The 26338-nt window shown below is 42.2% G+C and overlaps 2 long non-coding RNA genes across 2 annotated transcripts; both read right to left on the bottom strand.

Moving 5' to 3' along the window:
- Positions 1 to 8996: 8996 nt before the first annotated feature.
- LOC145544766 (uncharacterized) lies at positions 8997 to 25770 on the bottom strand. Its single transcript, XR_014081637.1, has 3 exons — positions 23246 to 25770; positions 11133 to 11245; positions 8997 to 9145 (listed from the first exon to the last, which is right to left on the bottom strand). It is a non-coding gene; the product is annotated as an uncharacterized LOC145544766 (long non-coding RNA).
- Positions 14682 to 16304, bottom strand: LOC145544765 (uncharacterized). The gene is made up of 2 exons (XR_014081636.1): positions 16208 to 16304; positions 14682 to 16098 (listed from the first exon to the last, which is right to left on the bottom strand). It is a non-coding gene; the product is annotated as an uncharacterized LOC145544765 (long non-coding RNA).
- Positions 25771 to 26338: the final 568 nt, after the last annotated feature.

Here is a 26338-nt window from a genome sequence, read left to right as displayed (position 1 = left end):
TTGAAATTCTTTATTCTCCATTCTAAGATTAAATTAGTTAAAGGCAAATATAAAACAACTGACCTCCAGTGAAAGGCATAGTTATAGAAACACCAGGAATTAACTGGAATTGGCAATGTTGTGTCAAGAAGGATGGAAAATTGGTGCATTTGCTAGAGAAACATGGAAATGAGCACAGTAGTTACATGTGTGAAGGCTCATCCAGGAGGCTTTAAGAATCTGTAACGTACAGCACTATAGATATTCACTGACAGACTTGGGGACTTATCAAATATCTCTAGACTCAGAACAGAGTCAGTAGTGGACAATGCTGTTGAGAGCCTAGAGCAACCTGGGAATATTCTTTGAAGATACAAAATTCTAGATAGAAGCTCACCTGTGAATAATTGATTTTTTTGAGAGTGCAAGAACTTCCCCATTGATGAGAGAAATAGAATATCAGCGAGAGACTTTTTTTTCCTGTGGTCTCAAAATTTTGGCTGAAACCTAAAGCTGAGACTAGTAGGTGATGAAAAGTCCTATGTTCCAAAGACAGTCCTTGGTCACACCCCATAAGGACTTTCCAAGTGGGTCTGGGGACAGTTACCCACAGCCCATATAATGAAAAATTCAAAACCAATTACAGAGGCAAATTTTTTGAGGGAATCTGTGGATGATGAGATTGCTGATATGTTTCCTCTCCTTCAGCCCAGGCCAAGTGGGGGAGGAGCTAGGAGGGCCCCTGCTTGCTGGAGGTGGACACAGTCCTCGCCGGTCTGTGTGGCTCAGCTCCTGAAATTTGTAGACCCAGGGCTGACTGGAGAGCAAGAGAATGCTTGTAAGAACTCCACCTAAGTGCCCTGTTGTGGATGGCATAGAAACTTCCATTCAGATGGAAGTACCAGTAAAAAAGACTTTGCTCTTCCAATCCCCAACTCCTGAGAGTAGAGGGCTCCCCCACTTCCCATTCTGGTGATGGGAAGCTAGCTGAAATTGCCCCTCATGCCAGGGTAAGGAGGGGCAGATGCAGTGGATGCCAGTTGCGATTTCACCATTTGTTCAGTGGATATAGGAGCACCCCAGGCCCAGAGGAAACAGAAGAAGGTAATGGGGTTTGAGTTGTCTACAAAGGGGACCCCAGGAGAAAGAGGTCCTGTGGAATGTTTCACCATGAGTGAAGAGGCCCTCCAGAGAGTTTATCACCTGCATCAGGAAATGGTGCAGGGTGGAAACGCCTCAGGGGTGTGTCTAGCTGTGTGTGGGATCTCCTGAAACCCACAGAAGTGCCCCCACGAGAGATCACTAGTATCTGGGGATCATATCAGTCCAGGTTCAACAAAAGAAGCAGAACCAGTAGGAGATACATTTAAAAATATATATATATATATATATATTGCAAGGAATTGGTTCAGCAATTGTGGGGCCAACTAAGCAAGTCCAAAACTCAAAGGACAGGCTATCAGGAGGGGCAGACTGGGGACACTGCTGTCCCCAGGAGGAATTTCTTCTTTATCAGGGAAACTTCAATTCTGCTCTTAAGGCCTGTCAACTGACTGAATCGATCCCACCCAGATTATGGTAATCTCCCTGCTTAAAGTAAACTGGTTATAGACTTTGCATGAGTGCATGCGTGCTGAGTTGCTTCAGTTGTGTCCAACTCTTTGCGACTCTATGGACTGTAGCCTGCCAGGCTCCTCTGTCCATGGAGTTCCCCAGGCAAGAATACTGGAGTGGGTTGCCATGCCCTCCACCAGGGATCTTCCTGACTCAGGGATCAAACCCATGTCTCTAGCATCTCCTGCATTGCCAGGGGGTTCTTTAACACTAGTGCCACCTGGGAAGCCCTTATAGACTTGAGCTACATCTAAAAAAACACCTTCACAGCAACATCTAGACTAGTGTGATGGAATTCCCTGGCAGTCCAGTGGTTAAGACTGTGCTTCCTGTGCAGGGGGTGAGGGTTTAATCCCTGGTTGGGGAACTAAGATCCCACATACTGCAGGGCACCACAAACAAACAAGCAAACAAAACAGTGTTTGATTGAATGACTGGGGACTGTTGCCTACCTGAGATGACACATCACAGGACCATCACAGGTATCATTCACACAAAGTGATGGCTAGATAACAGAGTACCAGTAGAAAAGACTTTGCTCTTCCAATCCCCAACTCCTGAGAGTAGAGGGCTCCCTCACTTCCCTACTGCTGATCTGTGAAAACAAGACTCAGAACCCAGAGGAATGTAGCCAGAAATTTTAAAAGATTGATATTTTGTTTTAGATTGGATTAAACTTTTGGTATCAGTTTGTGTACACAGACATTGAGAGTTGACAGAAACATTTTACTTGGTTTCTGCACATGTATAAACTTAGGTTTTTTTTTTTTAAATTAAAAATTCATTTTTTCCTAGTACATGAATTTGAGCAAACTCAGGGAGATAATGAAGGACAGGGAAGCCTGGCATGCTGCAGGTCATGGGGTCACAAAGAGTTGGACATGACTTAGAGATTGAACAACAACCACAGTCCTTTCCTTCCTTCTCTTTCCCATATGCTTTAAAAAGATGGTGCTGATGAATTTATTTTCAGGGCAGCATTGGAGAAGCAGACATAGAGAACAGACCTATGGACATGGGGGGAGGGGAGGAAGGAGAGGGTGAGATGTATGGAGAGAGTGACATGGAAATTTACAATACCACATGTGAAATAGATAGCCAATGAGAATTTGCTGTATGACTCAGGGAACTCAAGCAGGGGCTCTGTGACAATCTAGAAGGGTGGGGTGGGGAGGGAGATGGGAGGGAGGTTCAGGAGGGAGGGGGACATGGGTGTACCTATGGATGATTCTTGTGATGGGTGGCAGAAAACAGCAAAATTCTGTAAAGAAATTATCCTTAAATTAAAAAATAAACTAAAAAATAATGAACTAGCTTATCTGAACAAGTTCAGTTTATATACCCACATTTGGGATTTTTAATCAAACAAACATGTATGATGATCTCTTGTGATTTTAACTGCCCTCTTGTGGTCAAAGTCGATGACTGCCCTGATCTAAGAGTTGCTAATGGACTCCTCTGTCCAAGGCCATTTCAGAGGGTATTGAGTTAAAGACTGCTCTTTCAGGTTTTTGTTTGTTTTATTTTTAAATGATCAATCATGGGTAGAATCTGTTATATCCAATCACTTATCTTGATTCTAGAAAAATTCTTGTGTCATTTTGACTTGACTCAGATTCCCGAATAGTTCATTTGTGGTGAATCATTCCCTTTGTCACCATACATTTTCAAACAGAAGTCTAGGATCATTTGATTAGTCAGATTGCTTGTACACTGTATTCAGGTCACTGCCAGTTATCAACTCTAGTCCTAGAATGACAGTGAGTGAATAAGAACAAAAAAACATGACATTAAGTAGCAAGGAAACAAAAGTATCAGTAGTAGCAAGTATCAGTAATGAAGGTAAGAACAAAAGAGGGTAAAATAGAAACATCATATTTTTAATAAAAAGGTAACAGTTGATTAACAGAAAATTAAGCTTTCCAAAGATTAAGAGAGAAAGGAGAAGATGCAGGTAGAATCAAGGGCTAATCTTGCGCTATCATTTTGGAATGGCTCATAGTCACATACACTATGTAATTTCACTGTATGGCACAGGGACTTTCCTGGTGGTCGCAATGCATGGGGCCCAGGTTTGATTCCTGGTTGGGGAACTAAGATCCCACATGCCATTCGGCATGGCCAAAAGGTAAAAAAAGTGCATCTAGTAGATGGCACAGAGTTATCATAAAGCCCCTGATGTAGTGCTAGGTCCCCAGGCCTTTTCTGTCTTTGATAAACAACTGTCATCTAATCCCCTATCCCATTTTGAGAGACAAAAGCCGTGCTGTCCATTTTTCTGTTTAAGTGCCTTCTGTATTGGGTTATCCAAGTCAGGAAATCTTAGTGTTCTGCAGAGAACACTAGATTGGAAATCAAGAGCTTTTTCACTATGTGCCTGAAACGTAGCAATGATGTATTTGGAATGTTAGCTAGCTCTTCTGTTCTGTGCCTCCCTCCCAGGCCTATATCCAGCCTTCAATATTCCTAAAATTATTTTCATTAGAGAGCATTTCATCTGAATCGCTTTTTATACTCTGTGTCCTTATGTACATCATGTGGCTGCTGCCAATGCAGCATTTCCTAAATGGGTGCCTCACTCTTGTCTCTGAAATTGGTTGCCAAGCTGACAAACATTTGGTAGGTCTTCAAGCTAACACTTTTTTGACCTGACCTAACTAGGAGTTGTCAAGGGAGGGTTTCAAACAACAATCAGAATTCCAGTTCCTTTTTCAAATGACTCACTGACTAAAACACTAAGAGATTAAAGCTGCTTAATGGGAAGGTCAATGGGAAAGCAGCCAAGTTCATACATGAAGAAGGAATGTTGACTACCTGACAGCTATTGTGTAAAACACTGTGTCAGACTTGTTTCTAAAGATGGCTGCCCATCTCCCTTCAAACATGATCTTTAAAAACAAAGAAGCAAATGCCTTTATTGAGTATAGCTGATGTACCATGAACTACACCTATTTGAAGTGTATAAAATAATGAATCACAGGCTCTTTTGTCCTTGCCACTCCCTCATCAGGAGCTAGAGTCCATTTTCCCTACTCTTTATTCTGGACCGGATATTTATTGTACTTACATTTCTTTGTCTCCTCATCATTTATTGAGTTTGTGTACAGATGTCTTATAAGTTCAGATTTCTTTAGCAACTGGGGATTCCCTGGCGGTCCAGTGGTTTGGACTTGTGCTTCCACTGCGGGAGCCTGGATTTAATCCGCAGTTAGGAAACTAAAATCCTGCAAGCCATGTAGCATGGCCCCCCCAAACCCCACAAAGAACCAAAAAAATCCCCACCAAATTTCTTCAGGATCTATACTTGAAGAGTACTACTTAAGGAGCTTCACCCACAAACCCCATTCACACCTGGTTTTGATGCTGAGATCCTAGCGCATCCGTAATAAGGTGAGAATTTCTGGGGAGAGGCTAAAAAATATTTTGTATGTGGGGGAGAGAAGTGATTTTGTTATCAAATGGCAGATTTAGCAAAGTGTGTTTCCAAAGGTGGCTACAACAGTACCTCCAACTACATGGTCTTCTGTAATGTGATCTTACTTCTCCTTCAAGACAGAGTCTGTTTCACTTTCTCTTGAATATAAGCTGGACCCTGTGATGCTCTTGATCAATCGAATGTAATAAAAGTGATTCTACAATGACTTCTGGGGTAGTTCATATGTAATGTTTCAGCTTCTGCTTTGGTTTCTTGGGAGCACTGAGTTGCCATGTAACAGGTCCAGGAACCCTGTTGAAGACACAAGCAGGAGCCCTGAGCTACGTGGAGAGGGGGGACCCCAGCTGTCCAAGAATCCCAGAGGAGCCTTCCGATAAGTCCAGTCCCAGCTCCTATCAGCCTGCAGTTTCATGAGAGACCCCTGGCAGGACCATCTGAAGAACCCCCTGGAGAAGCTCAGTCAATCTATGAAACTGTAAAATACAATAAAATTGTTGCTTTTTAAGCTTATTGAATTTTAGAGTGATTTGTTATGCAAGTAAGTAAAATAGATATTATCCACTGTAGGATGTGTCCCAATTTCAGGGATGTTAAAGTGTGAAAAATGTGCCCTCCATACACACACACACACACACACACACACACACACACACACACTCACTCACTCACTCACTACTCCCAGAATGCAATTCTGTGGACCAGTAAGGACAATCTGTGTGCTAGTTACCTTGGTTTGTTATCTTCTTACTATAAATTTCCAAGATTATGTTATTCCTCTCCTTCTCTCTTCCCTTGCCTAACTTTTAATTTTTTTGCCAATTTTTTTACAATTAATAAAGCAGCAGTACTCATATTTTTTTAACCTCTGCTGCCACCCTGTGGTTATCTTTTATTACTGTACGTGAAAAGAGGGCATCTTAGGGCTTCTGCTAAAGTATCAGATCAGGCACAAGTGTAGCGGAAGCACATTAAAAAAAAAAAGAAAAACTGGCAGACCATCCAAGATGATCCTTTAACTATAACGCTCAGGATTGGAGGCACGAATCTAGTATACGCTATATATGTGCCTCCATTGTATCAGTATTTATCCTTTGAAATCTTTTCAGTTTATGTCTAACCTTACCTTAGTAGTTCCCCATTCCTCATCTTAGTTCAAACTAAGATGCATAATTAATCACATTAATTGTTGATCCTGCCTTGCCATGAGTGTCAATTATGGTTTTTAACAGACTTGGGAAAAGAACTGCATAGAAAGCTGAACCTATTAATGGTAGGCCCACACATTAAAATGTCTTTGTAGACTTTCATGTTGGTCTAGAACTTGTCAGACTGGTGCAAAGCATTTTGGCTTTCTTTAAGTGGCAAAAATGAAAGAATCAATTTTAAGAAGTAGAATATATTCACAGCCCATTTTCCATGAGAAATAAGGACTATTAATCTCCTTGTCACCTATCTTTACCTCTGTCACCGCTTTCTGTTGCTTGTTACTATCTCAAATGAAATCTGATTATGCTACTAAGAAGAATTACAGAGCTTCTTGATGAAAATGAAAGATGAAAGTGAAAAAGTTATCTTAAAACTCAACATTCAGAAAACTAAGATCATGGCATCCGGTCCCATCACTTCACGGCAAATAGATGGGCAAACAATGGAAACAGTGACAGACTTTATTTTGGGGGGCTCTAAAATCACTGCAGAGGGTGACTGCAGCCATGAAATTCAAAGACACTTGCTTCTTGGAAGAAAAGTTGTGACCAACCTAGACAGCATATTAAAAAGCAGAGATAATACTTTGTCAACAAAGATCTGTCTAGTCAAAGCTATGGTTTTTCCAGTAGTCATATATGGATGTGAGAGTTGGACTATAAAGAAAGCTGAGTGTTGAAGAGTTGATGCTTTTGAATTGTGGTGTTGGAGAAGACTCTTAAGAGTCCATGGGCCTGCACAGAGATCCAACTAGTCCATCCTAAAGGAAATCAGTCCTGAATATTCATTGGAAGGACTGATGCTGAAACTGAAACTCCAGTACTTTGGCCACCTGATGGGAAGAACTGACTCTTTTGAAAAGACTCTGATGCTGGAAAAGATTGAAGGTGGGGAGGAGAAGGTAATGATAGAGGATGAGATGGTTGGATGACATCACCGACTCAATGGACATGAGTTTGATTAGACTCTGGGAGCTGGTGATGAACAGGGAGGCCCGGCGTGCTGCAGTCCGTGGGGTCACAAAGAGTCGGACACAACTGAGTGACTGAACTGAACTGAACTGAACTGATGCTACTATCCTTTTCTAAAAAGTATATTTTGCTGCGTCAGATCTTCGTTGCTATGCTCGGGCTTTAGTTATGGTAGGCGGGGGCTACTCTCTAGTTGCATCTTGAGGGCTTCTCATTGTGGTAGCTTTTCTTGTTGCAGAGCACAGGCTCTAGGGTGCTTGGGTTTCAGTAGTTGTGGCATGTGGGCTCAATAGTTGCAGCTCACAGGCTCCAGAGCACAGGCTCATTAGTTGTGGTCTTCTAGCATGTGGGATCTTCCCTGACCAGGGATTGAACTGGTGTCCCCTGCACTGCAAGGCAGATTCTTAACCACTGGACAACAAGGAAAGCCCTACTATTTTGTTTTTAGAAGATTCCACTGGCTTCCTATTACAGGAACATCCTTGGTAAATCAACCTCAACTGATCTGTCAAGCTTCACTTTTAATTACTCCCATGGGGCCTTTGTCTGACTCTACACCCCATGGACTGTATCCCACCAGGCTCCTCTGTCCATGGGATTTTCCAAGTGAGAACATTGGAATAGGTTGCCATTTTCTACTTCAGGGACTCTTCCCTGACCCAGGGATCAAACCTGCATCTCTTGCATCTCCTGCACTGGCAGGTGGATGCTTTACCACTAGCACCACTTATGAATACTGTCTTTTGATTGAATGTTGATTCAATCTGGTTTAACTAACTCTCTTAACGCAGAATAAAATTGAAAGCTGCTTTCACCATCTGTCGTAGGTCTTACATGATTTTAAGAGCATCAAGAAGCAGAGACTAATCAACAGGATTTTCCCCATTCCTTTCTTCCCCACCAAATGCAGTGCTAGTGGTTTTCAGTTATTTACTTGTAGTAAATAACTCATTCTAACTCCTTGCATGCAGTTGGGATTCCCTATTAAGTCCTATGTCCATTTGGTGGGGGTGGTGGGGGGAGGATTCTACAAATCTGGGCTCCAGGGTGGTGCAGCTCTCTTGTGACTAGGGCATATAACAGAGGGATAATAGTGTCTTGTATAAGAGTGCCTGTGTGCATGGCCAGATCCAGTCTGAGGGCAGAGGTACTGCTCCTTCTATCGTGATCATTCAGAGAAGGAATCTTGGATCCTGTGATATTATAAGAACTAGTAGTTCTTATAGAATACTGGTTCTTTCAGAATACTGATGGGCTTCTCTCTTTAAAAAAACATTTTTTTAAAATTTATATAATTTTGAAGATTACTTTCCATTTATTGCTATTACAAAATATTGGCTATATTCCCCAGGGTGGTACAACACATCCTTGAGCCTATCTTATACCCAACTAATAGTTTGTGCCTCTCACGTCCCCACACCTCTGTGACATCTCCTGCTTCTCTCTCCCCAATGGTAGCCACGAGTTTGTTCTCTATGTCCGTGTCTGCTTCTTTTTTGTTATAGTTATTAGTTTGCTGTATTTTTTAGATCCCACATATATGTGTGACATTATATAGTATTTGTCTTTCTCTATCTGATTGCCATTATGTTATTTTGCATATTCTGAAGTTCTGCTGGAATGAAGCAGTTTTGAATTTTTCCAAGTTTTGTATTACATGTTATCACACCACATTATCACATCACATTATCATATCACATTATTTGTTCATTAGAAATATGGGGTACAGTGCAAGACAATAAGTGAATTTGCAGCAAATTTGCATTAGTGAAGAAGGAATCAACGATAGATACTTTCTAGAAATATGTATTTATTGACCACACTTGTTTAGCATCTGTATTGCAGACAGAAAACAATCCTTTTAAACAGTCCTGGTTCCGAGGATTCCAGCAAAGCCTTGTCTATAGATATGGGCCTAAAATATTTCGTAGTTCTGTGTCTGTAAAGAGAAGAAGGTAAACAGGCTGATTTAGGGCTTGACAGGCGTGAATACACTTCTAATTGAATATGAATGACAGTTCTTGCTAAAGGAAGCCAAACTGGCTGTGGCTGAGATTCAGTTCAGTTCAGTCGCTCAGTCGTGTCTGACTCTGCAACCCCATGAACCACAGCACGCCAGGCCTCCCTGTCCATCATCAACTCCCGGAGTCCACCCAAACCCATGTCCATCGAGTCGGTGATGCCATCCAGCCATCTCATCCTCTGTCGTCCCCTTCTCCTCCTGCCCTCAATCTTTCCCAGCATCAGGGTCTTTTCCAATGAGTCAGCTCTTCGCATCAGGTGGCCAAAGTATTGGAGTTTGAGCTTCAACATCAGTCCTTCCAATGAACACCCAGGACTGATCTCCTTTAGGATGGACTGGTCGGATCTCCTTGCAGTCCAAGGGACTCTCAAGAGTCTTCTCCAACACCACAGTTCAAAAGCATCAATTCTTTGGCCCTCAGCTTTCTTCACCGTCCAACTCTCACATCCATACATGACCACTGGAAAAACCATAGCCTTGACTAGACAGACCTTTGTTGGCAAAATAATGTCTCTGCTTTTTAATATGCTATCTAAGTTGGTCATCGGAGAAGGCAATGGCACCCCACTCCAATACTCTTGCCTGGAAAATCCCATGGAAGGAGGAGCCTGGTAGGCTGCAGTCCATGGGGTCGCTAAGAGTCGGACACGACTGAGCAACTTCACTTTCACTTTTCCCTTTCATGCACTGGAGAAGGAAATGGCAACCCACTCCAGTATTCTTGCCTGGAGAATCCCAGGGACGGCGGAGCCTGGTGGGCTGCCGTCTATGGGGTCACACAGAGTCGGACACGACTGAAGCGACTTAGCAGCAGCAGTAGCAGCAAGTTGGTCATAACCTTCCTTCCACATAAAACTCTTAGTCCCTTGGAAATCATAGCATGATTGGCAGACTTATGCTGTAGGTAAAACATCCATATTCTCTGAAATGTTCATATTCCCCCCACCCCCCATGCTTCTGACACTCCAAATTCCAGGGAAGACTGCAATGAGGAAAGAGACTTTATAATATTATCTAATGGAACTGGAAGAGTGTGCTTTTCAAGGAGGCTTCCCTTATGATCGCTTTTCTCATACGGGTACCTCCCAGGTGAAGTGACCCAAATAAGAGGAATGTCCACCTGCATGTGTCTAGCAAGGCTGCAGGGCTCTTACCGATTCCACATAAATCAGGGCATTGTTGTTGCTCACTTCTATCCTGCTCACGTGGTGCAAGTTATCAAGCTGAGGCAAATGAGAGAAGTCACCAGTGTTACTGAATAAATGAAGCCCTTGGGGTACTACGGGCTCAGTGGTAAAGAATCCAACTGAGTGACTGAGCACTCACGCACAAGATGGTAACTGATGAGTGTGACCCAATATCATAGGTTTAAGTCCTCTCAAAAGAGTTAGGGGCTTCCCAGGTGGCTTAGCTGGTAAAGAATTCGCCTGCAATGTGGAAGACCTGGATTTGATCCCTGAGTTGGGATGATCCCCTTGCGAAGGGAAAGGCTACCCATGGGGTCTCAAAGAGTCGGACACAACTGAGCAACTTTCACTTTCAAAAGAATTACAGAAATTAACAGTCTAATCAAGGCCCAAGATGGAGAAATAAAAGGCATTTCAGTGATTCACTTCCCTCAACATGGTCATGCCTCCCACAAGTCTGTACAACCATTAGAAATCTGACTATAGGGACCCCTTGTTGGTTCAGTGTTAAGACTTTGAGTTCCCAATGCAGGGGCCCCAGGTTCGATCCCTGGTCAGAGAACTAGATCTTGTATGCTACAACTAAGACCTGGGGCAGCCAAATAAATAAAATAAAAAAAAAAATCTGACTATAGACTTGAAATTGTCATTGAGCTTCCCTCTCTAAAATACTATATGACAACTTTATAATTCTAAAAGTGGTTTATTCCACTTACTTGTAGGCTTGCTTCAGGTTTGCTGTTCAATATGGCATCTGTGCTTGGTGTTAAACATTCGAAAACTTGATTATAATTGGCTTCCCCGATAGCTCAGTTGGTAAAGAATCCGCCTGCAACACAGAAGACCCTAGTTTGATTCCTGGGTCGGGAAGATCCACTGGAGAAGGGATCGGGTACCCTATCCTGTATTCCTGGGCTTCCCTTGTGGCTCAGCTGATAAAGACTCTGCCTGCAACAGGGGAGACCTGGCTTCGATCCCTGGGTTGGGAAGATAACCTGGAGAAGAGAAAGGCTACCCACTCCAGTATTCTGGCCTGGAGAATTCCATAATTAGTCACCTCTTTTATTTTCTAGAAGTGCCAGGAATACATACATACCTACAATTGATGAATTGATATAGTTAGACCAGAGTTTTATAAATTAGCCTAGTCCTGTTTTGAAATGACAGATAATTAGAGAAATGGTTGGAAATAATGAAGTCATGTTTTTACATCCAAAGCAAATGTGGTTGACTGGAAGTTACTCATTTTATTACCACCAAGTCCTAGATCTAGGCTTCAGGAAAATAGCTTCTCATGGTCTTAGTGATTGGCTTTGAGTGGATCTCTCCCATTACCGCAGTATCTTCCTCAGTGGCAAGGGCCACTTTGAATATTACAGTGGGAAGAAGAATATGCTGCTTTGAGAAAGTTTTTTCCATACAATGTGACATGAATAATGCAGCTAAATATCTAGTTTTCCTGCTAAAATTAAAATGTTAAAACAGTTGCACTGGAAACCATGTTCAGCCACTCATTTTCTGAATGGATAGAATCTTTGTCAAAAGTAGAAATGACTGGACTTTTCTGGTGGCATAGTGGATAGGAATCTGCCTACCAGTGCAGGGGACATGGGTTCTGAGATCCCTGGTTTGGGAAGATTCCACATGCTGAGGGGCAATTAAGCCTGTGGTCCACAACTCCTGAGCCCGAGTACTGTAACTACTGAAGCCTGTGTGTCTAGAGCCTGTGGCCCGCAATGAGAGAAGCTACCACAATGAAAAGTAGCCCCCACCCACCACAATCCAGCAAAGCCAAAAACTTTTAAAAAGTAGAAATGACAAAATCCTGGAGAAAGCATAACCTAGTGTAGGTGAGACTGGAAGGAAAGTGACAGTCTCTCAGTCATTTGCGACCCCATGGACTGTCCAGTCCGTGGAATTCTCTGGGCCAGAATACTGGAGTGGGTAGCCATTCTCTTCTCCGGGGGATCTTAACAACCCATGGAATGAACCCAGGTCTCCCTCATTGCAGGTGGATTCTTTACCAGCTGAGCCACCAGAGAATGGTGTATATTTTGGGGATGAGGGTAGTTGGGGAGGGCTTCCCGAAACAGGAGAATTTTCACATTAGACAGAAGCAGGAACCTTAACCTGCCCTTTAGGCAAGATATCTCCAGCTGTAAGAAGAGTCATTTCAGTAATGAATGGCAAGAGTTGAACAATGCCAACGTTATTAGTAGAGAGATTCTTGCAATGTTTTTCTTTCTGTAGATCCATAAAAGCAAACTTAACGTTTTGACTTACCTGTTTTTAATTTGTGAAAAAAGGCAAGAAATGGAACAGTATAAACTTCTGAACTAGAAAGGGATGAAAGGGAACATTCCCTATCCAGTATGTATATACATTTTTTTGATGGGGCAAAGGAAAATCAGGACACAAGAATCATAGCATTTGCTTGGAGTTGAAGTGGCAGGAAATAAAAATCTTACAACTAGTAGCAGAGGTTCTTTGGTCTGCATTTTCTTAGAAGAGGAATACAAACAGATTCGGAGTTAAGGCTTGTAACAAAGTGTTCCCTTCTTAAGTGGACTTATTTTCAGAAATAACTGTTGAAGAACTGATAAAATGAGAAGACTGTACAGAAATTGTTTATCCTTGCCTCGTGGATTTTTTCCTGCATTTATACAGTTTCATTTTCTGGGCTTTTCTCTGCCATGGCCACTGACTTCTTAACTTAGCCTCTGACTTTCTTTTTAACATTCATTCTTCAGAGTTTTCTCAGGTCTCAGTTCTCTACTCAGAATGTGCAGTCTGCGTGACCATTTTATCTAGCAGGTACAGTAGGGCTTCCCTGGTGGCTCAGTGGTAAAAAGTCCACCTGCCAATGCAGGAGACGCAAGAGACTTGGGTTCGATCCCTGGGTCGGGAAGATGCCCTGGAGAAGGAAATGACAACCTACGCCAGTATTCTTGTCTGGGAAATCCGACTGATAGAGAAACCTAGTGGGCTACAGTTCACGGGGTCACAAAGGGTTGGGTGACTGAGCACACATATATAGCTATTCTTCATAAATGTTGTTTTAACCAAATATGAAATATAAATATAAAAGCCAAGAGAGTTTAAATTTTTGTTTGTTTGATTTTGGCTATGCCTCACGGTTTGTGGGATCTTAATTCTTCCTCCAGGGATTAAATTCATGCCATGACAGTGAAAGCGCCCACTCCTGAACACTGGACTGCCAGGGAATTCTCCAGACTTTATGTTTTAATAAGCCTAAGTAAGTAAGTGTTAGTCACTCAGTCATGTCCGACTCTTTGTGGCCCCATGGACTGTAGTCTGCCAGACTCCTCTGTCCATGGGCTTCTCCACACAAGAATACTGGAGAGGATTGCCATTCGCTTCTCCAGGGGATCTTCTGAACCCAGGGATCGAACTCAGGTCTCCTGCATTGCAGGCAGGCTCTTTACCATCTCAGCCACTTCGGAAGCCCTTTAATTAACCTAGGTAAGACTACTGCAGTTAGTTCATTACTTCATTTGTGCTTTGAGAATTTTGAAAATAATTTGAGAACTTCATTTTTATTTTTTTAAATTTCATTTTCTCCATAGTCTAGGAGCTCTTGAAATTTATAAGGCTCTGTTTTTATAAAAAGTTTACTTTGGTACCCAAAGACCAATGTTACTCTGATAGGCTCTGTGCTGAGTATCTTAAGGGCAAAAGTAATTAAAATATACATTTGAGCCATGATGAACATAACAGTGATATAATAGGGGATCTTCCCGACCCAAGAATCAAACCAGGGTCTCCTGCATTGCAGGCAGATTCTTTACCAGCTGAGCTACAGGGAATCCCAGATGGCAGGTATATAGACAAATGGCTTCTCTTGGAGCATGGGCTCTAGGGCTTGCAGGCTTCAGTAGCCGCAGCTCTCAGGCTCTAGAGCACAGGCTCAATAGTTGTGGTGCACAGGCTTAGTTGCTCTGTGGCATGTGGGATCTTCCTGGATCAGGGATTGAACCCATGTCTCCTGCATTGGCAGGTGAATTCTTTACCACTGAGCCACTAAGGAAGCCCTAAAGATCACTTCGGAGTGAAAAAATTACATAGAATTATATAATATTAAAGTTGAAAGGGGTTGAGATTTTAGGGAAAAAATGGTAATGGAAAAATATGAGAGAGAGAGATGGAAAAAAGAAACGATGATGCCGGAGTCCTGCTCCAGCTGGTCCAGGGGTTCCCTCAGGAAGGACGGCGTCGGCAATGCAAATGAGAAGACACAGCGAGTCTTAGCGTCTCCAAGTGTCTCCTGACTTTATTGTTTTCAAGACAGCTTTTATATTTTTAGTTGTACATAGAGACAAATGTAAAGTGTAAAGTCATGCCAAATCAAATCAATGGGTCAGCAGTTTTTGACCCTTATCAGAACCAAGACACTGTTTGTGTTTTTAGTTACAAAAAGTTTAAAGTTGTTTACATCATCTTCTGGCCTGGAGGCCTGCTAACATCTGGTGACTCTTTTATTGATAAAGGTTGATCAGCCAGGACACTTTTGCATCAGGCACAGAAAGTACCAGGGTTACAATTTTTGTTTTAAAGAATACAGGCACAGCAGATTATGACAAAGAAAGAATTCACAAACTCAGAGTTTCAAGGTAAAACCTGTTTGCTATACTCTGTCTTATGCCCTGAGCCTAACAGAGAAGAATGTGGTCCCATAAAGTCATGGCACAGCAAGCTGAAAACAATGTAGCGCCAAGGTCAGTGCTTAGCAAAATCACCAGCTGAATTAACAATCGTCTTATTATTTGTATTAAAGCTAAACTTCTATTTATATAAATCTCTAACTCTTATGCTTTCATTATATAGGCTAAATACATTAAGAGCAAAAACATAGTGAATAAATATAGACTAAGTAACAGTTTCATAAAGCAGTATTTCTTATATTTTCTAATAAGCCTTTTTTCCTACAAAGGGCTCTGTGCCCATTGGGGCTTTCTGTGTGGAGGCTCTCAGTATTGTTTATTGTTAAGGAGCAGTCATGCACACTAGCTCCAAAGGCACAGGTACATTTATTAAACAAACTACTATGCTAGCAAGAGGAATTTAGATTAGCATACTCTATATCCTAGATAATTTTATTAGGGTGCTACCGTTCAGGGGCCTTGTCGATTGAGGTTTCAGATTGATCTATTTTAGAAGAGAATCAGGAAAGCCTTTTGCCTAAGTCACAGAAAATAAGAAGAGGTTTATTATAGCAAACATCAGAAAGACAGATATCATCTTTAAGGTGAGCGCTGAGGCAGCCTTCCGAGAATCCCTGAGGCCTGAGTAGCTTGCTCGATCAGTCCTTCTCCTCATGACTCTGTCATGGGTGGGATCTCGTGAGCTGGCTCCCGGCATCTCCCCCTTTTTTATTTTTTAAGACAGCCAGATGGATTTCAGTCGCGAGCTTCTGAGTGCTCAGCTGAAGAGCTCTGACAATACAAGGAAGGATTATAATGAGAAGCAGAATTAAGGCAGCTACAGCAACATAACTGAAGATAGTTGATAAGATATTTTTTGTAGTAATGAAGTTGCAAAAGATATGAAAGAAATCATTAGCAGCCCCTGCTGTAGTGAAATCTAGACGGGACTGCTCCAAGGTCCTTATTTGATCATGAAGTTTTTTCAGATCTAAGCCAATGCTGGAGCTATTCCAAATACCTGAAATATGGTTTTTAATTTTTTCCCAATTATAATCTGTATCATTTACTTTTAAGGGTGTCACACAAATCCAGCGAAAGTTGGAATGACAGGATAATGTTAACTTTACCTTTAAAGCCTGTAACTCAGTTCCAATGTGCATGACTGCTTCCTCTAGAGCGTCCACTTTCATTTCTAACTTCTTATCTATAATCTCTTGCGTAGCTAAAGTTAGAGAAACATTTTTGGACACAGTATTGACATATTGAGCAGTATGTACTTGTTGAGTCAACGATATTGTTGCCATAGTAACAGAAGTAATTGCTGTTATTAAAGCTGAAATTCTTAAGACAAGCAGCCCTACAAACCGTCGTGGACGCATTAAATCTTGTAATTGTTGCAGAACAGCCAGACCATAATTATCATACCAATAAGTATTTACTGTGACTGGCACCATGAGGTAAGGTGGACGTCGCAGTATTACAAAGGAACAAATATTATATTGAGGAGTTAAACAGGAAGAAAGCATACATTGTTCACAGTAGACTGCATTTGGTCCTCTGGAGTAATTCATTTGTAAATGAAGTTTTTTTAGAATCATTAGTAAATAAGAAAACGTAAGGAGAGGGAAGGCATGCAAGCACGGAATAGGTAGAGTCGTTTTGGGGCCGAGGAAGAGTAACAGGAGAAGTGGCAGCAAGGGCCCTCCAAATTTCTGGTTGCCAAAAGATTTGACCGTAAGCGGTATAAGACAACATAGGAGGAACAAATTGATTATGATGCCATCTACTGGCCGCTAATGGTCATGGCATGGAATTATTTTTCCAATTGTTAAATTTGGCAGTATGGCCACGAATAGATACTGGATCTTGACTTGTGTTGGGATTACTCCAGTCTTGTATAAAATAGTTTCCACCTCCCGGTATTCTATAGTCTATTTTAGAATTATAAGTACAAGATTTCCATATTGGGTATCCCAGGCGGTTATCAATAGTTTTCCATACTGCGTCTGAAGGGGCAATATCAATACAATTTGATATCTGGGTGGAGCATTACGAAACAAAGAAATATAGGGGTCAAGGATCCCTGGCATGGGAGCCTGTAATATCCGAACCGCCCGATCTCCTCTTTCAGATTTTGAAACTGGGGAGTCTGTCAGAATGGCTTTTTTGGAGGCTTCAACACATCCCTCTTTAGTGGGACTGATGAAGTATTCCTCATGATTAGTGGGGAAATTAAAACAAACAGGGAGGTCGTCTGTTAACCCTTTAAAAGTATAATTAAAGTTAATGGGATAATTATCCTTATCAGAGGAAGAGTAAGATCCTCCCAAGAGGTGGGGCTGATTTGTATGGACCCGTATAGGGTCGGTATTCCAAGTAACTACCTGGCAGGTCGGGGGATCAGGAAAATATGCCCAGTATTTATCTGAAGTAGGAGTAGCGTTTACCTGATAAGTCAGTAGCACAAGCATAACAATAAACATCTTCTCAGGAGAAGGCGGAGACCCCGGCAGGGAGGTCATTTCCTTCGCCTGAGGACAGAGCAACTTAATTTGTCCCCACGTAGGTATGGAGGTTTGTTGAGTAGCTCGTGCAGATCATCTAGGCAGTTTTCAACGGCATGGGAGGGTAGGAGAGTCGCGGTCTGTTATGCAGAGCTGTGACATCTGTTTAGTGGGTGGCTCCTCTGTTTGTTCCTCCAGAGCTCCTGCCATCGGTCATTCAGGAGTCTGCTGGACTCTCCAAGTGGGTGGTGGAGGCGGAGACAGGGGAGTGCCCTTCCTTTTTTGTGGTCGAAGCGGCGGAGGACTCGGGTGTCTGGCAGGCTGTGACATGGCGAATTAGTCTGTCTGGGATCCAAATTGGGGAATCTGCGTCCTGAGGAAAAATACAAGGATACCCTCGACCGCTGGTTAATAGGGGGTCAGGGCCCCTCCATAGATCAGAGAGTAGATCTTTCCATTTTACCAGTGGTTTTGTACTTTGTTGTTCCGAGCACCAATGACGAAGCATAGCAGTGGCTCCGGACAAATCAGTATTTAAATTATTAATCACAAAAAGAGCATGTTGGAGAATCTGATGAGGGGAACTGTATTTAAATTCTCCTTCTTGTAATTTTTTAATTTGTGTTTTCAGGGTCTGATGTGCTCTTTCTATTATGGCTTGTCCCTGTGGATTATAAGGGATGCCTGTGTTATGTTTTATTTGAAACCTCATACAAAAGTCTTGGAAAGACTTGGAAGTATAAGGAGGAGCATTATCAGTTTTTAAAGCTTTTGGCAGGCCTAAATATGAAAAACAAGTAAAGAGGTGTTGTATTACAGCTTTATATGCTTCTCCAGTGCGAGCAGTTGCAATAATAACATGTGAAAAAGTGTCAACAGTTACATGAACAAAAGATAATTTTCCAAATGAGGGAATATGAGTTAACATCCATTTGCCAGAGCGTATTAGGCTTAAGGCCGCGAGGGTTAACACCCATAAGCAAACATTTTACAGCAGTGGGCCAATGTGAGCAGGAACGGACAACTTCTCGAGTGGATTCTCGAGGAATCTGAAATTGATATCTTAACGCAGTAGCATTTTGATGATGAAGTGAGTGAGAGGCTCGGGCCTTTTCAGAAGCAGGTGTCACAATAACTCTAGTTAATGAACACGCCAGATCATTTAGAGCATTTAGAGGTCCGGGCAGTCCAGTGTGGGCTCGAATATGGCCAATATAAAATATCTGGTTTTGATTCCAGATTTGTTGTTGTAATTTAGTTAACAGGTAAAATATTTTAGTTTTATTTTCTTGCAGAACCGCAGTTTTAATATGTGAAAACAGCCTAACCACATATTGAGAGTCAGAATAAAGGTTAAATTCTTTTTCTGCAAACATGACAAAAGCTTCTATTACAGCCGTGAGCTCGGCTCTCTGAGCTGAGGTTTCTTGCGTTTGTAAAGCCTTATGCTGATCTTTTGTGACTATAGAAGCTCTGCCATTAGCTGACCCGTCAGTAAAGACCGTCAGAACATTTGAAATAGGAAATTGCCTGCATCTAACAGGGAAAATAACCGGATGTCTAGATATAAAATTTAGTAGAGCATGTGAGGGCACATGATGTAGAATTTGACCAAAATAATTTCCTATAGCAATCTGCCAATTTTCATCAAACATTAAAAGAGCGTTAAGCTGTTCTTTGTTATAGTGAATCACAATTGTTGATGGCTCTTTACCAAATAATTCAATGCTCCGTTTTCTTCCCTTTAATATTAAGGTAGCTATTAACTCTGGATAAGAAGCTATCACCCTTTTAGCTTGGGCTGGAAGGTGAATCCATTCCAGGGGGCCGTCTTGCCATAAAACTGTAGGCGCAATTGGGGTAGCTAGGCAAAGGAGTTGCCAAGCAGCTGTTACTCTAGTTCTTTTTACATGACTATTAGATAGGGCTTTTTCTACCTTTTGTAGGGCCTTCTGTGCCTCAACAGTTAACTGTCTTTTTGAAGTTGGGTCAGGATCCCCGCGCAGAATATCAAAAAGAGGCTTTAGCTCAGCAGTGGTTAATTTTAGATAAGGTCTTATCCAATTAATATCTCCTAAAAGCTTTTGATAATCATTTAAAGTAACAAGGTGATCTTTCCTTAACTGTAGTGGGGCATGAGTCACTGTTTTTGAATTTATAATCCTTCCTAAATAAGTTATGGGTGGATTTGTTTGAATTTTTTCTGGGGCAATTTTTAGGCCTTTAGCAAGTAATGCTTGAATTAGTTCATGAAGAACAGCTTGTAGGTGCGTTCTGTCTGGATGGGCTATAAGGATATCGTCCATATAATGGATCATATACACTTGTGTATATTTAGCTCTGACTTCCTCTAAAGCAGCACTGACAAATTTTTGACATAGGGTGGGACTATTTTTCATTCCCTGAGGCAGCACTTTCCATTGGAATCTTAAGTAGGGCTGTTTAAAATTTTCTGAGGGAAGGCTGAAAGCAAATCGTTTCTTATCTTTGGTATTTAAAGGAATGGTAAAGAAACAATCCTGTACGTCAATAACAATTATATTATATCCCTGGGGAACAGCCACTGGGGAAGGGAGCCCGGGCTGTAAGGCTCCCATATCTTCCATAGTGGCATTAATGGCTCTCAGGTCTTGTAAAAGACGCCATTTACCAAATTTTTTCTTAATCACAAAAATAGGAGTATTCCATGGACTATTAGAGGGCTCAATATGTCCCAATTGTAGCTGTTCAAAAACTAAAGTTTTAGCTGCCAATAATTTTTCTTTAGGTAGAGGCCATTGTTCTACCCACACTGGATCTTGAGATTTCCATGTGATAGGGTCGGCAGCATAAACAATGGCCTCCATTATAAATTTGGATACCCTATTCCAGTATGTTGTAGTCGGGGGGCTGGGCAGATTGGCTCAATTATTCCTGTCTGCTGTTTGCCTAATCCTTTAGATGGATCGTAGCATTTGAGAGGTCACTTTATCATCAGAACTAAAAAGTAACACTCCCATCTGAGATAGTATATCTCTTCCCCATAAGGTGAAGGCAAGTGAAGGAACAACATAGGGCTGAAAAGCTCTACAGGTGTCTTCAAACTGCCAATTCAATATTTGAGCACTTTTAACTACTGAAGGAGCTTTTCCTAATCCTATCAACTCATTTTCGGTAGTATGTGTTGGCCATGAGCGGGCCAGTCTTTTCCAGCAATGCAAGAGACATCTGCTCCCGTGTCTAATAGCCCCACAATAGGCTTGCCATTAATCAAAATGTTTTTCATGGGGCGTTTTTGAGTAATTTCTGTCACCCAAAAGGCCACATCGCTGGATCCAAATCGTTTTGCCTGTCTTTCATTTTGAGTAGCAGTGTGTCCCACTGTAGTACAATAAGGCAAAAGCAAAAGTTGAGCTATTTTCTGTCCCTGATGAATCTGCGTAGTTTTAGTTGGGGGGGAAGATCATAACCTGAATTTCTCCTGTATAATCTGGGTCAATCACTCCGGGGATAACTGTAACACCCCGCATAGCTGAGGAAGCTCTGCCTAACACAATTCCCACCAGGCCTGTTGGTAGTGGGCCTTTAATCCCGGTGGGGATCTTTAGGGTGGGACTGTCTGTTGTTAATATTGTTGAGGTGGTGGAACTGAGGTCCAGTCCTGCGCTGCCTGGGGTTGCTCTGATGGGTTCTGTGACGGGACGAAGGGTATGAATGGGTTCAGTGTTGTTGCCCCAATCGTTGTCGGGGCCTGAGGCTGGCCCCTCAACTCGTTTCCCGATTGTTGGGCAGGAACTAACAAGGTTCCGTCTTTATGAAATTTTGATCTGCATTCTCTTGCCCAGTGAAATCCCTTCTGACAACAAGGACAAGGAGTCATAACCGGGGAGGTAGATTTTTGTAAAGGAGAACTAGCTGCTTTTATGGGACAATTGCGATTAAGATGTCTCTTTTGGCCACAAGAAAAACAGGTTTTAGTATTTGGGCCTTGATTATATGAATGATCTCTCAACGGATCACTTCGGCCTATAAAAAAGGATTGTACTGCCTGTTGATAAGAACTTCCTTTTATGGCGGCAGCTATAGCAACACCTTGTATTACTGCTGGGGTTATATCTGCACATTGTTTAATGTAATCTCCTATATCACCGGTCTGTTTTACAGGGCGGAGTACAGCCTGACAGGTAGAGTTTGCATTTTCAAATGCCAGCTGTTTTATTAAGATTTCAGCGGCTTGTTTATTGGGAATAACTCTGTGAACTCCTTCAGTAAGTCTTGCTACAAAATCTTCATAGGGCTCTTCTGGCTTTTGTTTAATATTTGATAGAGAGGAGGTTGGCTCCCTTCCCTGAGGCAATGACCGCCAAGCTTCAAGAGCACAAGCTGTTACCTGTTCTAAGGCTCGTTTATCTAGATTCATTTGGTCTCTGACTGACTCGAAGTCGTCCGTTCCCATCAACATTTCCTGCACAATATGTCTCGGACCATGTTTATGGTTGGTTGTAGCCTGTTTTCGAGCAAGGTCCTCGAATTCAGTTCTCCAGAGTAGATATTGTCCCCCAGATAGACAAGCCTTAACAATCGTTTTCCAATCATAAGGAGTCATCCACCTGGCTGCTAACACATCTAACAGGGTCAAAGTATATGGAGCTGTAGCTCCATATGAAGAGCAGGCTTGTTTCAGTTCTTTAATTAATTTCATTGGGAGAGGTTCCCATGAGGGATTCCTCTCTTCATCCCCTTCGTCAAATAGCACGGGGAAACAAGCCTCGAGGTGAGGGTCAAATTCGTCTTCAGGGTTTGAGAGGACCCTCCTCCCAATAGCTTTTTGTGGAGGCCCCTTACCCCCGTATGGGGGGGGGGGGAAACATAGGGAAACGAGGACGTCCTATGCTTCTCTCTTTTGGTTTTGGAGCCTGATTAGATTTTATGGATGGTATAGTTGGAGATATTTCTTTTGAACTTTTAGGAGCATCTTTGGCTAAAAAGGATCAATTTTCATCAGAATGGTAATGAGCTGTTGCTTCCTCTAAATCTCCCTCATCCTGGAGTGGAAGTTGTTCCTCTTTTTTATCTTTACTCTCTACAGGCCCATCGGTGGTCATGGCAGCCAGCATATTTCTTAATTGTTGATAGCTAGGCTTGGGCTCTTCTTCCTCATTTTTTTCTTTAACAGGTATTTTTTTTACATTCATGCATGGGATCTAGGGCATCTCTAATCATGTTCCATAAGGAAAAGGTATCAGTAGGCACCTTTTCTGGACCATGCAGAGTGTAATAAGTTTTCAGTTGTTCTCCTACCTTCTCCCAAGTTTCTAAGTTAACAGTGCCTTCTTTTGGAAACCAAGGACATTGCTCTTGCACAAATGTAAGAAAAGATTGAACGCTAGCTTTTTTCACCTGAATTCCTCTTTTGTTCAACAATTGTAAGATTACTTGTATAAAAAGTTGTCGTTCTTTTGACTCGCTATTACCCATTTTTATCTCTTTTTTTTGTTTTGTTTTGTTTTTTAAAAATCTCAAGTTTACTTCTTTGAGAATTATTCTTGAGGCCTCAAAATCTTCTCAAAATGTTCTGACCTACCCACTATCCTTACCTTACCTCTCTTACGCAGGGGGGTCTGCAGTACCCTCAGTGGGGGGCCTATCTGTCCCGAAAGCTGAACGACTGGAGGGAATTACCTTCAGGTCCCTGTCCCGGGCGCCACTTGCCGGAGTCCTGCTCCAGCTGGTCCAGGGGTTCCCTCAGGAAGGACGGCGTCAGTGATGCGAATGAGAAGACACAGCAAGTCTTAGAGTCTCCAAGTGTCTCCTGACTTTATTGTTTTCAAGACAGCTTTTATATTTTTAGTTGTACATAGAGACAAATGTAAAGTGTAAAGTCATGCCAAATCAAATCAATGGGTCAGCAGTTTTTGACCCTTGTCGGAACTAGGACACTGTTTGTGTTTTTAGTTACAAAAAGTTTAGAGTTGTTTGCATCATCTTCTGGCCTGGAGGCCTGCTAACATCTGGTGACTCTTTTATTGATAAGGGTTGATCAGCCAGGACACTTTTGCATCAGGCACAGAAAGTACCAGGGTTACATTTTTTTTTTAAAGAATACAGGCACAGCAAATTATGACAAAGAAAGAATTCACAAACTCAGAGTTTCAAGGTAAAACCTGTTTTCTGTACTCTATCTTATGCCCTGAGCCTAACAGAGAAGAATGTGATCCCATAAAGTCATGGCACAGCAAGCTGAAAACAATGTAGCGCCAAGGTCAGTGCTTAGCAAAATCACCAGCTGAATTAACAATAGTCTTATTATTTGTATTAAAGCTAAACTTCTATTTATATAAATCTCTAACTCTTATGCTTTCATTATATAGGCTAAATACATTAAGAGCAAAAACATAGTGAATAAATATAGACTAAGTAACAGTTTCATAAAGCAGTATTTCTTATATTTTCTAATAAGCCTTTTTTCCTACAAAGGGCTCTGTGCCCATTGGGGCTTTCTGTGTGGAGGCTCTCAGTATTGTTTATTGTTAAGGAGCAGTCATGCACACTAGCTCCAAAGGCACAGGTACATTTATTAAACAAACTACTATGCGAGCAAGAGGAATTTAGATTAGCATACTCTATATCCTAGATAATTTTATTAGGGTGCTACCGTTCAGGGGCCTTGTCGATTGAGGTTTCAGATTGATCTATTTTAGAAGAGAATCAGGAAAAGCCTTTTGCCTAAGTCACAGAAAATAAGAAGAGGTTTATTATAGCAAACATCAGAAAGACAGATATCATCTTTAAGGTGAGCGCTGAGGCAGCCTTCCGAGAATCCCTGAGGCCTGAGTAGCTCTGCACGATCAGTCCTTCTCCTCATGACTCTGTCATGGGTGAGATATCGTGAGCTGGCTCCCGGTACGATGAAATGAAATAGGGCCTTAGGTGCTACTCACGGTTTCCCTTGGATAGAGACAGCGGCAGGCAGATAAGCAAGGATTAGAGCAAGACTCGGTGGAGCAGGTCTGCCCTTCCCCATGGTGTTGGGAGAAAGAGCAGGAGGTCAGGGAATACGGTGTCCTCCTTGCACTTTGCCTGGCCTCAGAAGGTCCCCAATCTATAAGAGTTTATTTATGAGAGTGCTCTGTGTACACAGCAAGCCCCACTCCAAGGCTTCCCAACACTGTGTAGAATTTGGCAAGAATTCCTCAAAGGGCTCATTGCTCTCAGGGGTGGCCTCACGTCACTTCAAGGATAAATCTCAGTAGGCTCAGAAACAGTGTCAGCAGCATGGGGAGGAAAGGGTGGGATGAATTGCGAGAGGAGCGTTGGCATATATCCACTACCACGTGTAAAACAGCTAGAGGGAAGCTGCTATATAACACAGGGAGCTCAGCTTGGTGCTCTGTGATGACCTAGAGGAGTGGAAGGGGTGGTGGGGGGAGGGAGGCTCAAGAGGGAGGAGATATATGTATATCTATAGCTGATTCACCTTGTTGTACAGCAGAAACCAATACAACATTGTAAAGCAAATATCCCCCAAATTAAGAAATGATGACTCTTAAAATGATAACGCAATAAATCATAAGCTCTCCCTTCCCCGCAGAAAAGAAGTGGTGTCAGAGTAGGTGTTGGTGGTAAAGAACATGTTACCACCAACATGTGAGTGGAAGCCCACATTATAGTTAGAATCCGCTTCCTTTGCCTGGGAACAGAGGCTCTGAACCTCAAAACCATTGCCAGTTTGGAGCAAATAAATTTGTATTGCAGAGGGTTGTCTTGTGATAGTGGGCTTCCCACATGGCTCAGCGAGAAAGAATCCTCCTGCATTGCAGGAGTCACAGAAGATGCGGGTTCAATCCCTCGGTTGGGAAGATCCCCTGGAGGAAGGCAAGGAAACCCACACCAGTATTCTTGCTTAGATAATCCCATGGACAGAGGAGCCTGGCGGGCTACACGCCATAAGGTCGCAAAGAGTGGGACATGACCGAAGTGACTTAACATGCATGTGCTGTGATTGTAGGAAGTTTCACAATGTTCTTGCTTATACCCACTGATGCAAATGGCATTTTCTCAATTGTGACAACTGAAAATGTCTCCTCTCTCCTAGTTGAGAACCACTGGCTTATAAAGCTCTGATAAGAGATTTTCAGCTTTCCTGCACAGACTCCAAAACTGTTACTAGCCACATGGCGCTGCTTTCAACTTCCTCATTGGAACAGTGAACCTCAAACTTGTTTACTTTGCAGCACACATGGAAAATAATATTTGCACAGTACACTGGGAAGACAAAGAGATTTCTTGCAGCTAAAGGTGACCTCTTGAGGGCTGAGGGGATTAGTATTTGGGACATACCTTAATTCTCTCTGTACCACATTACTGTACTGGCTGGGAAGTGCCTCAGTGTTTTTCTTTTAGATAATGTGGGCTCTTTATGTTTGCAGAGAATCTATGAAAATATTCCTGGGAGAGAAGAAATAACATAAGCTCATATCAACTGTAATCTTGAGATATTAATCAAGCGATACCGGTAAAAGAAAGACCATGCTGGGGGAGTCTATGGTGGGAGTCAAGAGGATGGAAGAGTAAATAAAACTTTCCGTTGTTCATAGTTTTGCCTCTAAAAGCTCCAATCTCTCATTAGTAGGGAACGTCTTACCAACTCCTGAACTTGTCACTTGTCTCCAACTTGGGCTTCCCTGATAGCTCAGTTGGTAAAGAATCTACCTGCAATGCAGGAGACTTCAGTTTGATTCCTGGGTTGGGAAGATCCGTGGGAGAAGGGATAGG

This window comes from Giraffa tippelskirchi, chromosome 4 (genome assembly GCF_054371585.1).
Source record: "Giraffa tippelskirchi isolate mGirTip1 chromosome 4, T2T-mGirTip1v1.2.pri, whole genome shotgun sequence".
In the NCBI taxonomy this organism is placed as follows: domain Eukaryota; kingdom Metazoa; phylum Chordata; class Mammalia; order Artiodactyla; family Giraffidae; genus Giraffa; species Giraffa tippelskirchi.
This window is presented reverse-complemented; position numbering and strand designations above follow the sequence as displayed.